This window comes from Salminus brasiliensis, chromosome 6 (genome assembly GCF_030463535.1).
Source record: "Salminus brasiliensis chromosome 6, fSalBra1.hap2, whole genome shotgun sequence".
In the NCBI taxonomy this organism is placed as follows: Eukaryota; Metazoa; Chordata; class Actinopteri; order Characiformes; family Bryconidae; genus Salminus; species Salminus brasiliensis.
Window position 1 is genome coordinate 10,670,360 of NC_132883.1, and position 12,899 is coordinate 10,683,258.

A 12,899-nucleotide genomic window follows, 5' to 3' on the forward strand; every position below is an offset into this window, starting at 1 on the left:
CACTGTAGGATGTTCCTCAACTCATATTCACATCACTGTAGGATGATCTTCTACCCGTATCCACATCACTGTAGGATGTTCTTCTACCCATATTCACACCATTGTAGGATGTTCTTCTACCCATATTCACATCAGTGTAGGATGTTCTTCTACCCATAGTCACACCATTGTAGGATGTTCTTCTACTCATATTCACATCACTGTAGGATGTTCTTCTACTCATATTCACATCACTGTAGGATGTTCTTCTACTCATATTCACATCACTGTAGGATGTTCCTCTACTCATATTCACATCACTGTAGGATGATCTTCTATCCATATTCACATCACTGTAGGATGTTCTTCTACCCATATTCACATCAGTGTAGGATGTTCTTCTATCCATATTCACATCACTGTAGGATGTTCTTCTACCCATATTCACTTCACTGTAGGATGTTCCTCTACTCATATTCACATCACTGTAGGATGTTCCTCTATCCATATTCACATCACTGTAGGATGTTCTTCTACCCATATTCACATCACTGTAGGATGATCTTCTACCCGTATCCACATCACTGTAGGATGTTCTTCTACCCATATTCACACCATTGTAGGATGTTCTTCTACCCATATTCACATCAGTGTAGGATGTTCTTCTACCCATATCCACATCACTGTAGGATGTTCTTCTACTCATATTCACATCACTGTAGGATGATCTTCTACCCATATCCACATCACTGTAGGATGTTCTTCTACCCATATTCGCACCATTGTAGGATGTTCTTCTACCCATATTCACATCAGTGTAGGATGTTCCTCTACCCATATTCACACCATTCTAAGATGTTCTCTTCCATTCTGTCTCAATAACTTGTATTATCAGTTCTTTTCAGGACATTTTAGAAACTGTGAACATAAGAGCATTGATCTTGGTTGGTGTTTGGTAGTTTAAAGATTTGGTCAGTCATAGCTGCAGACGTCTGCTTTTTGTGTACATGTTGAACCTCTTGATTAGAGTCACAGTGGAATTCTCACCAACTTTCTAAAAGACATGCTGTGAGAAACACATATTTCCTCAGCCACCAGCGTAATGATTATGTCTAATAAATCACAAAAACACATTCAGTCCTGCTTCACCTTCCTGTAATGATTTCTATTCTCAAATATCACTGCCTCACACCTTCTTGAAGACAGTTTTGCGAGTTTGTTCATTCTATTTCCAGCCGCTGTCTTTGAGTTTTGCTCAGTCGATGGCTGATGAAGAGCGTGTCGCACAGATTTCTAAGCGGCCTGAGTTTCTTCTCCTGACAGCGCTTCAGAGGAGCAGCAGAAGGGGAACGTGGACCTCCTGCCAGCGGAGGGAGGACCAAGCAGATGGGCTTTCGCACAAACAACTCAAAACATCAAGCGCGGCCAGCTAAAGAGCCTGGCCGTCACAGGCGATGAAACGCGGTGCGGAAGAGAAGGCTTTTAATGAGGCTTCGGTCGGCTGGGACGCGCCGTACCCAACCAAGACAAATTGTCGAGTCTTAAAAGAAGTGCTTATATAATTGCAGTGCTGCTGTGTCTAGAAACTGCTGGAGAGAAGAGAAAAACTGAAGGAATAGACAGTCTTAAGATTTGTTCCACAGCAGAGGCCTGAGCAAAGTTTTTAGAGATTCTGACTCGTATGTTCTCTTTTTATCTCCATTCCAGGCCTTTTTTAAAAAACACAACATAAAAATTCCTATTCTTACAGCTCTACTGGCTCTGCATGGCTTAATAAATAAGAGTTCCACACACATCTGCATTCGCCTGATAAAAGTCGTGACCACAATGTTGTAATAAATGCCAACTATGACAGTGTGCACAAGTCCCACTCTTTATTTATGAAGCAGCATTTGAATTTGTCCTCTGTTCACCTGCCAAGCGTGCAGAAGTCTAACATGACTCACTGTGGTGTTCTACAATGGCAAGGATATCCTGCTCCACTTTAACCTCACCCAGCATTTCTATTCATTAATGTTGTGGTTTAATGGCTGTGAGATTGTGAACCTGACCCTGTTGACAGTTTATCAACAAGAATGGGTGGGAAAAAACTCACTGTTGGCAGTTTTCTTCATGCATTTCTTCAGTAAAGCTTATGCCAGAAACTCATACTCAATGCAAGTACATGAGTGCAAATGACAAAGTTCAGCCAACGAATTGCAGACTTAACATTCATTTCCTGCTGAAAAATCCAGCTCAAGACCACATTTTGCTGGTAGATGATTTTAGATGGTCTCAGGTGGGCTTTGATGGTCATTTGCTGGTCATTTGGAGGAAAACATTCCTTAAGCTGGTTAATCTGTTTGACCATCTTAGTGTATGTTTATTTGATTATACAGGCTTCATCAAGCTGGTGGACCAGTATGGGCGGACTGATCATGAAGTTGTGCAGTTTTGTAATGTTGGTCATGCTGGTTGTCTACTTCGATCATGCTGGTTGACCAGCATGGTCATACTGGTCATGATGGTCAGCCTGCTTGGTTAAAGTGGTTGAATAGACAGGCCAAGTCGTTCATGCTGATAGATTAGCCAAACCATCAAACTTAAATGAAAACCTATGCTGGTCAAGAGCTCAGCTGATCAATCAAAGCTTGAGCTGGCCAGGCTGGATTTGTCAGCGGATTTCTTACATTCCAGTGGCAGCTAAAATGTCCAATACTCATAGAGGAAAAAACAGGGTATCTACAAATAGGAATCTCTATGAAATAAGGGGACGAATTATACCAGCAAATGAGTTTTGAAAGACATCTGGCATTCTCCTGGTCTGCCGTGACAGCTGACCAGATGATAGCTTGCTATCAGTACAAGATGGCTAAGCCAGGCTTGGCAGTCCCAATAGCGCCTTGTGCCTGTTTTTGAAAAGCAACAATGTGGGAATCATGGGCTCTGAAATGTATAGCTAATGTTTGATGCTTAAAGTAAAACTAGGCTACACTGCTTCATCAAACTGGTCACACTGGTGGGCCAACATTGTCATGGTCATTAAAATTCCACAAACACATTCCACTGGTTCCCAGTTTGTTTGGCTCTTACTTGGATGAGCCAATGATGCTCAAGTTAAATCTTAAATCCACTTAAATCCATTTCTGGTCCTGGATTTTGTAATCACTGGTAATTAACTTAACTAACTGACTGCCTACTGCCCAGTAATTACAAAGTCCAGGTCTAAAACCTCAAGATCAGGATTTGATATCTGACATCTGAATGTACATTTTACCTGGAATATAGGCTTCCAGTTGCTTCCAGGCCTTCTGATACCTGTTTACTGATATGTCTCATGAAAGACCAAAGTGTTCTAAATGTGCCAGGTACTATGCAACAATAAACAAGATAACAGCAATATATTCATGCCTTTTGAGTTTTGTGAGTAGCCACAAGCCTCCTACATTTTTCAGGCAAAGTGGGATAGTGCTTTAAGCTTACAGGAAATGCGTTTGCAGCAGCCAACCAGTACTACATCTATTATTGTAGGGCATTACAAAATCATATTTAGCTGCACGACTAACAGTCATGAACTGGACTTCTATTTTTAAAAATGAGTGCCTTTGAAGGATGGACTTCAGCACATCCCCAGCTCTCCAAGGAACCACCACTGAGGCTGCCTCCCTGACTCTGATCTGCTCTCTATTTTCAAATGTACTTACCACCTTACAATCTGTCCTCTCTCCTTTCATCTGTCCTCTCTACTCTGAGATTTTGTGATATTAAAAATATGCAGTGATGGTGTTTCTTTCACAGATCAGATGCTGTTTGATGTAATTGGCCTGTTTTACAATGGTATTTTCTTAAACTGCATTTTGAATACTGCCTTTTAAAATGTAACATTTTACATAAGTACAGTATTCTAAATACTTCCCAGTACTTGTAGCGGGTACAATTTAAAAGCCACTGTTAATAATGTAAAATAATGTAATGTGATTTTAGCACTACATAACCTCATAGACTTCAAATAAGCTTTACAATTTAGAAATGAAGAATTCTAGATGATTCTAGTTGTTTTTGATTTACTGATTAAAACTAATTAAAAAGACTGAAGAAGAAATTTGTTGGTAAAGTTGGTAACTGCATCACACTGTATTTTTATCATTGGATAACCCTGTGATGTTCTCAAAACTGCACTATTCAATAAATAAATAACTCATACAGTAGTGGGACCCTTTGTGGTGCTGTACGATCTATAAAATGATCTATAAAATGTCTTAAATCATCTATAAAAGGGGTTCCACCAATACTAAGAACCACTGAAGCATACAAATAGTTCTTTATGTTGTAATGGTTTTATGTAGAACTATTGCCTTTACTAAAGAACACATGAAAACCCTTTTAAAAGTGTAGTCCTTTTATTGAACAATACAATTAATAATGACTCGGAAGGTCTTTCCAGCCCTTTGAAGTGAAGTGTTCACTATTATTCTGTGTAAACAGGAGCTCTGAAAGTGGTCCGTGTAGGTCTGTTCACTTTGTCAGTTTTAAAGACTTAAACTCAGTCTGTGACTGTGTGTGTGTTTGTTTGTGTGTGTTTGTTTGTGTGTGTTTGTGTGTGTGTGTGTGTGTGTGTGGGGGGGGGGGGGTTCTGTCCTGGCATCAAAGTGGTGGAATGAACTTCCCCTGGGTAGTACTTGGGTGAAGTGTGGTGTTGACCTTTGTGTTTAGTAGTATGTAGGCTTAAGAGGTATCTTTGCATCCTAGTTTACACACACTAGCTAAGAGTATTTTCTGAGTAAACAGCTAAGCACTCTGGATAAGAGCGTCTGCTAAATGCCTAAATGTAAATGTAGACCGAGGCTGAGTCTTATTGAAACAAGCATGCATCCAAAGCTTGAATGAGTTCAGCTTTGGCCAGCAGAGAGCGCTCTATTGAAGCACAGAAAGGACTGTTTAAAAGGGCTGAGAACAACAGTCTTTAGAGTCCAGATCTTCACATTTGGACCTTGAATCCACTTTCCAGTCCTGGGTTTTTTTCTCACTGAAATTTAAGGGAATAGTTAATGTAATTGATTGGTCACATATTGCCACACCTACAAAATATTACAAAGTCCAGGACTAGGAACTGGATTCAAGATCCAGATTTTAAGCTCTTTGCTTTAGAGGATGCTGTGGATTATTGCTGAGTGCTTCAGATGGTGACTTTTCATAGTAGAACTTGAACCAGTGATGAATTTACAACACATGGAGAATCCAATCAAAGATTGATGCTCCACAACAGATTTAATCTTTCAGGTGTTTCTGTCTTCTTGTTACTTCTTTTGCAATGAGAGACACTTGTAAGCCCAGACTTCAAATTAAACAACTCATCTTGTTTTGTTCTCAAAGTTATACCAGGCTGAACAGGGTTATGCTGGGTCAGCCTCTTCTCAGACAACTGAGCTTTTAACGGTTGTATATTCAATATTGCAGATGGTTATTAATTATTTATCCTTTATGCAACCTAATGGCTCCCTCACAAATGTTTTTTTTTGTAAGAACTCCACCCCATAGTTTGCCGTTCCAAGTAGATGAACCGAACAGTGAAAAGCCCTTTTACACACACCAAGCTGTTCCTTCATAATAATACATTTATTCATTTGGACGGCAGTGTGCATTGTGTTTAGTGTCAAACTCAAGCCCTGAACACAAATCAAGCAAACCAAAAGTACAGTCTGGCCATTTTTCATCTGAACGTTTTAGCTCTACTAGCTTCATAGCCCAGTATTCTAAATATGTAACTTAAAACCTTGGCATTGCCATAATAAAGGGACAGAACTCTACAGGTTGTATTGTGGAGGAGAAGCAGAGCCTTAAAGATGAAGCTATAATAATCAGTGTTGAATTCCACGTTCTGCACCAAGGAATATAACTGCTCTGGGGGTGATAGTTGCTATTTACTTTCATTAGATCAAAGGCATTGCGTTATTGGACTGTATTGGAGTGTCTGTTTCTGTATTTCTCTGTCACCCCACACTGTCAGAAACAAGCCTTCTTATTAACCTCAATATTTCATCATCCAGTGGTTCAAGGCCTTCACATCCAGCATTTCTCCTGGCATACTGATACTGGGTGAAGCTAACCTTTTGCTCCCACCTGTCTGCCAACCTGTTTACCAACCTGTTAACCAACCTGTTGACCAACCTATTTACCAAACTGTTAACCAACCTGTTTCTTTAGTAATAGTTTTTCTTTTTTTAATGAAACACTGTTCGAATACCAAAATGTACTGTACAATCCCCTATCTGCCTATTCAGCCCACGGTACTTTAGCCCTTTACAGGACAGCCAATTAGACCTGGACATATTTGCATATATGAACCTGGAAGCACAGCAGGAAAGCTAAAAATGGTCAAATATGGGCTCTAATATTTCTATATAGTGTATACACAGATCAGCAATTATATTAACACCACTGACAGGTGAAGTGAAAAACAGTGGCATATATTAGGCATTATATTACTATTAGATGCTCCAAGGAAGAACAATCAGTAAACCAGGGACAGGGTTATGGTCACCCAAGGATCATTTATGCGATCCATGGAAGCCTCCCCTCACAAAGTTTTAATGCCAGATACCACTGGACACCTTCAGAGGTCTCGTAGAGTCCATTCATTGAATGTTCACATTGTAGTGGCGGCACAAGCGGGACCTACTCAATATTAGGCAGGTGGTATTAATGTTATGGCTGATCGGTCAAACAAAGCCACCAATGGATATTTTCTACTCACCAAGCACTCACCACTGGATCTCTCTTAGCTACATTTAAACCGCTGTGTACAAAATAGTTTATAGTTACTTTCAGTTACATTCAGTAAAATTCTGAAAAGCAGAAATGAAAGCAATTGAAGTGCATTTGAAAAACTGCTGTAGTAGGTATCTCTAAAATACACTGCATTATTAATATTTATGTTCCTTTTCCTACTCTAAAAGTAATGACAGTAATGACAGTAATATATCTGCATTTCCTCTCTAAAGCTGTACTGCTAGCTTGTTGCTGATGAAATGGTTTGTTCAGACAGAACAGCAAGTGATCTACAGTGTCAACAGCAAGTATGGGAATCACAGCACATATAATAGAACAGATATATAATATAAAATAATATAATGCATTAAAATAAATACAGGACATGAAATGTTAGTTTGCAGTTGTAGGCCAAGAAAACAAGTCTTAAATTCCTCAACAGTCAGTGCAGATCTCACATTAAACAGTGAGATATTCCGCCAGTCCAGCTACTGAAAGATCTCAGTCGCTCTTAATTTATTATTGAGAACGTGGGACACAGAGCAGTAATTTGCTAGTGGATCAAAGTGGCCTGCCAGAGGAATAAAGAATAATCAAATAACTGATGTACTAAGAAGCCAAACCATGTAGTGCCATAAAAACAAACAGCAAAATTCTGTCTTATAACTCAATTCTATACTTGACAGGAAGCCAATGTAAAGATGCCAGGGCAAGAAAATCAAGGCAAATGTAATGAAAGCATGTAAGACTTTCTCGAACTCCTTAAATGAGAGAATTGACTTTAATTTGGCAATGTGTCTTAGCTAATAAAACTACTCCTAATGACTGAATTTATTTGTTTAACAAACGAGGGAATAATCAAAAGCACCCCAAGATTTTTGTATAGCTAGACTGATTCGTAGGCAAAGGCCCCGAAGTTGTCACATTAAGTGTGAAAGCTCTCAGATGTTAGTCAAAATTTAACATCTTAAATGCAATCAATAAAACTTTTTAAGAACTGGTCACCTCCACGTATCAGAGGTAATTACAGCTCAGTATCTTCTGCATATAGGGAATTTTGTATTTCACAAGAAAATAGGCCCCAGAATAGAGCCTTAGGGTGAACCATATGCAATGGGAGCTAAAGATTAAAAACTATTTTTCATCTAAACAGCAAATGTTTGTTCTTTTAGGAAAAAGAAAAAATAGTCTACTGTTTTATACTGGATGTCAGTATAAAGCCCACCACAACCACCACAATTATACTAAACATCCACCATCCAGAATCTAGCCTGCCACCACAATTACACTGGATGCCCACCATCCAGGATAAAACCAACCACCACAATTAAGATTATCTAAGAGAATGGCAATCGTGCAAAAACAGTGGAGCGATCAGCCAAGATGTAAATGACCCAGTTACTAGAATCAAGTGAAAGCAGTCGGTCATTAGTCAATTTAGAGCTGACTGTGTGCTGTAGCTCTCCCTGAAACTAGACTGGAATTTTTCCAACATGTAAATTTCAATGAAAACAGCTGGAAACAGACCACATTCTCCAAACGTTCAAAGCTCAAGGATAGCAATGAGCTTTTTGTTCTCCCATCATGCATATTAACAATTTCATATTTTATATTTTATTTATCTTTAATGTCTTCAAATGTGCATGTGTGTAGCTTTAAATGAGTGAGGCATTAAAGTGAGACTGCAACATCTGGCTATAAATCTGTGTCTGAGTACTTCATTAATCAATTACTGTATTATCCGGATTATAAAAATGACCCCCAGCTGCTTCTTATTTCATTTCATTTACAGATGTCATGCAATGGATTTCAATATTCAGATCTGGGTTACTGCCAGCAATATTACAAAGTACTGTACATTGCATGATCAACTGGAAACTCCCTTTTAAAAGCAAAACATCTATCTGACGCAAATCTGACTCATAACTGAGACATAACTCATAATCACTTTTTGTTGCAGCAGTTATAAAACAACAGAAATAATGTTTCATGCATTGACCTCAGTGCACATCATTTATTTATGAATGTTTGTGCAGTTCACTGAAAACAGGCCTCTCTGAAGACAGATATGGTAAAAACAACACATTACATCCTCATCCCTACACCCTCTGTGTCAGTGTTAACACATTTAACAGGATAACACATCCTGCGTTAAAAACACTTAACCATATGACATGAATGTGTGTGTTGATGAAATGTTCACTTAAAAAAACTATTTACACAATTTTCCCTAAATCCCGACCAGATTTGATCAGCCAAGACATGGTGTCTGGAGTCTGCTTGGACTGCTTTTCAATGAACATCTCAACATTAATACAGTTAATACAGTTAAAAAGAAGACATAGTGACATAGACTATTACAAATTAGCTACATTAGCCTTGTAGCTTCAGTGCAAAACTAAAGAAGTAAACTTTAAACACTTCTTTACACTTAATGTAATTATTATGTTTAGCTGTGTCCAATTTTATCTGCTATAATATGATGCTACCAGCGATGGGAGGCTAAAGCCTAGCATCTGCTTTCTCCAGGAGTCAGTGAGTTTAGTTTAGTCTGTGAGTAATTTTTACTGCATTCTTCTCTGTAGATTTCTGTGCTCTGCTTTTACTTACTGAATGGATGAACTTTCTGTGATGCTGTATATTCTGCTGTTCGAGCGATGTTGACTCTCAGCAATAGATAAACATCTCGGTCAAATATGAGAAATCCCAGGAAACAGTGATCCACAGCACAATAGCACAAGTTGACATAGGAGACAAACTAGCAGCCAGTGCTGTGCTGCCACTTTCCATTTCTTTTGTAAGCTTCCCCAAGGTTTTGAGCTCACTCCATAGTTTAATCTCCCAAATCCAGTCAGTTTAGTCAGTTTAGTTACCTAACCTTGCTACATATCTTAGATCATGGAAGATACTGATGAATGTATATGTATACATGAATATTGCAGACGTTCTGTGTCAAAAATGAATGAAATGACACACTGTAGTTGTTTGGTCATAATTTTTAACATTTAGACTAACTACATAAATTGTACCTATTCTGCTCAGTTACGACATATTTAAAGTCACAGATTTCTTTTTCCAGGAGACTCCAAAATCTAGTAAAAAGCCATCCCTGGACAGTAGAGACAGTTACTCCAACAAAGGCACGATAACCACTTTTTAATAGCCTTGATTTCAGAAGAAACAATAAATAAGCAGGTGTCCCAATACTTTTATCTATATAGTATATATGTGGCTTCTCTTCTCTTCTCTTTTCTCTTTGCCTTTCTGGGTCTCTCTCTTGTTGTAGCAGTCCACCTGAACTATAGCACTCTGCTTTAACCTTACTACGAGAGTGCTCCCATAATTCAGTTTTACTCCATTCTCTATTTTTCTCACCGTTCTGTAAGTCCTGCCGCTGAAAAACGTTCTGGTCCAGCATAAAATCAATGTTCCATTAAATTTTAATCATTAAGAATGGCATAACGGCTTCAGGACAGATGCTTATGACTTCAGATTCATTCCCTTCTCACTGTATTCTCTGGCACTTACCTGAGATCAGCTCTGTATAATGGATCACAGTAGAATTAACGCAGCAATGGCAGGTCCTAGAACAGCGTTCAGCTGCTACTGCTTTCTCGGATGGCAGATGTATTAGTTCTGTCAGAGGCAATGCCTGCTCAGTGATCGCTGTCTGTCAGAGCAGGAAGGATTCTGTAGCAGCACCTTATTAAGGTATGGAGAATGCAGCTTTAATGGCCTTTTAGCAGCCCTGACCTGCGAGTCATAGACATTAAATTGCTCCTAACAAGGAGAGAGCCGTATTTATGGTAAAGAGGGCTGGAAGCCATTGAATGTAAATGGTTATGGGAGGTGCTTTATATTGTGAATAAACGAGAACTTGTGAATGCATGCGCATTATGGAGAATTGAATTATGGATTATGCCTAGGCACTCCTGTAAGTAAGTTTTACAACGGAAGGCATTTGGCCTTTCTAGACCTGCTAGGCCTAAAATTATTCTTGTACTATGTTGTTTTGGCAAACTACCTTAGACCCGACAGAGTTTTCCCAATGCAAATTATAACAGTCAAGAAAACTGAATGTCTGTTCCAGAACAGTAGGTGCTACATCAAATAGATCTACCTTGTGGACACATCATCAATATTTGCAGCATTTTGGAATATTAATTATTCTACTCTGACCTTGGCTTAATTAATTTTTGTAAAAATAAAATAAATTTTAAGTATTTATACCTCTTGAAGTTAAAAGGTGTGACCAGGTGGTGAGACCTTCCAACCATGTATGCAGATTAATTTAAATATATTTAGTCACATAAAATTCTAAATGTAAGTGTGGCATTATTTGAGACTTATGAATGGGTTATATATATATATGTGGAATCTGACACCAAGAGTTGTGAGGAGGGGTCTACATGAACCGCATCAGTGAGCCTTAGGTGCCCATGACCCTGTCGCCTTTTCATGTAATGACTACTGCATATCAGAAAAAAACAAGACCTTTGGAGATGGGTTCTGACCCAGTCGTCTAGCCATCACAATTTGGCTCTTGTCAAAGTTGCTTAGATTCTTAAACTTGCCCATTTGTCTTGCTTTTACCAATGCAAGTGAACAAAGCTGTTCGATTCATGGAGATCACACCTCAGAACTTACTGGACTTGCTTTAAGTATTTGCTTAAACATCTTGGTGCCAAAAAATATTAGACAATATTAGACAAGTGGTTATAAAGTTATGGTTGAATTTCTTGTGAAATGAGTCTTTTTATGTAGAATGTTCCGTAGGTGGACATTTTCTTTCTCTGGTATGCAAATACAGGTTGAGAAACAAATACCAAATGAGAAGGAACGGATTGAATCACAAGAACGACACTTTAGAATGCTTGTGCTATTGGTTTTATTACTGTCATCATCATCGTCATCATCATCATCATCGTCATCATCATCAACAGTATTATCCCCGCTTTTATTAACAGTAGCAGGGGGAAAAAATCGAAACCACTCGTTCTCAGTCATGGCTTAACATTTTTCACACATTTTGGGAAAGGGAGAGAGAGAGAAGGAGAGCTAGAGAGAGCGAGAGAGAGAGAGAGGGTGGGGAGGGTAAGAAAGAAAGTGAAAAATCTAAATTCTGTCGCTTGAGGACCATATGGAGGCTCTTGAGTGTGCCGCCATATGTTGAAGGCTTTTGTTATGGAAATTACACTTTATTTTTTTGGCACTTTTCGTAACTGCGCAGCCAGGCTGGGCACTTAGACAAAAGACAGGAAAAAAATAGTAAAGAAAAGAAAAGAAAAGAGAGAGAACGTCGACAGATCTCCTAGAATACACAGAGAATGATCTCTTGTTGACAACAACCGGTCAACGCAGCCTACAGCAGATAATTAGCTAATTAAGTCATGTCCCTGATTTGGCGTATTCTGTCCAGACTTTTACTGGTACCAGTATTTAAAAAAGGAAAAGAAAGAAACAAAGAAAGAAAGTACATGAGAAAAGAGGATCAAATAAAAAGCAAAAAGGATCAAAATTTCTCCACATGCAGTGTCATATTATTGCTGTGACATATTTACAAACATATTTACAGGTTTATCAAAGAGGAACAATGCTTTCCCAACAAATCGCAGCTCCAGGTTGGTAGTCCGTGCAGTCGTCCGCAATTCCTGTGAAGCTTTAGATGCTGTTCGGAGCGGACTTGGCTTCTTTAGGACTGACATTGCTTAAGATACTTTAATTGCAAAGAAAAATAGAGAGGTAAAGCTAGTCGTAAATCTTCCGGTGTCCTTGTAAAGGCTGTTATCCACGTTATCAGGGGCTTTGCATAATAAAACTATTCATTATTCAGTGGGTTTATCATTGCTTCTAATCTTAGGCTTTAGGTTTGAAGGCTCTTACGCAAGGAGAAAGGAATGGGGGAAGGTAAGACGGATGTCCAAGGAATGGAAAATAATGACTTCTGCTCAGACGTGATGAATTCTGGGGTAATGAACTGGGTTGAAGCAGGACAGGGGTGCTGTTTCTGCTTCTGCGCTTGTAGACGTGAACCGGACTGACTTCAGGACAATGAAAAGTCAGCGGTTAAGTGGGAAAGGTCATGGATGTGTGGCTGGATGAATGGATGGATGGACGGACGGATGGATGGAGAGAGAGAATGGAGGAGGGGAGGCTAGGCGAGGGGGTGGGAA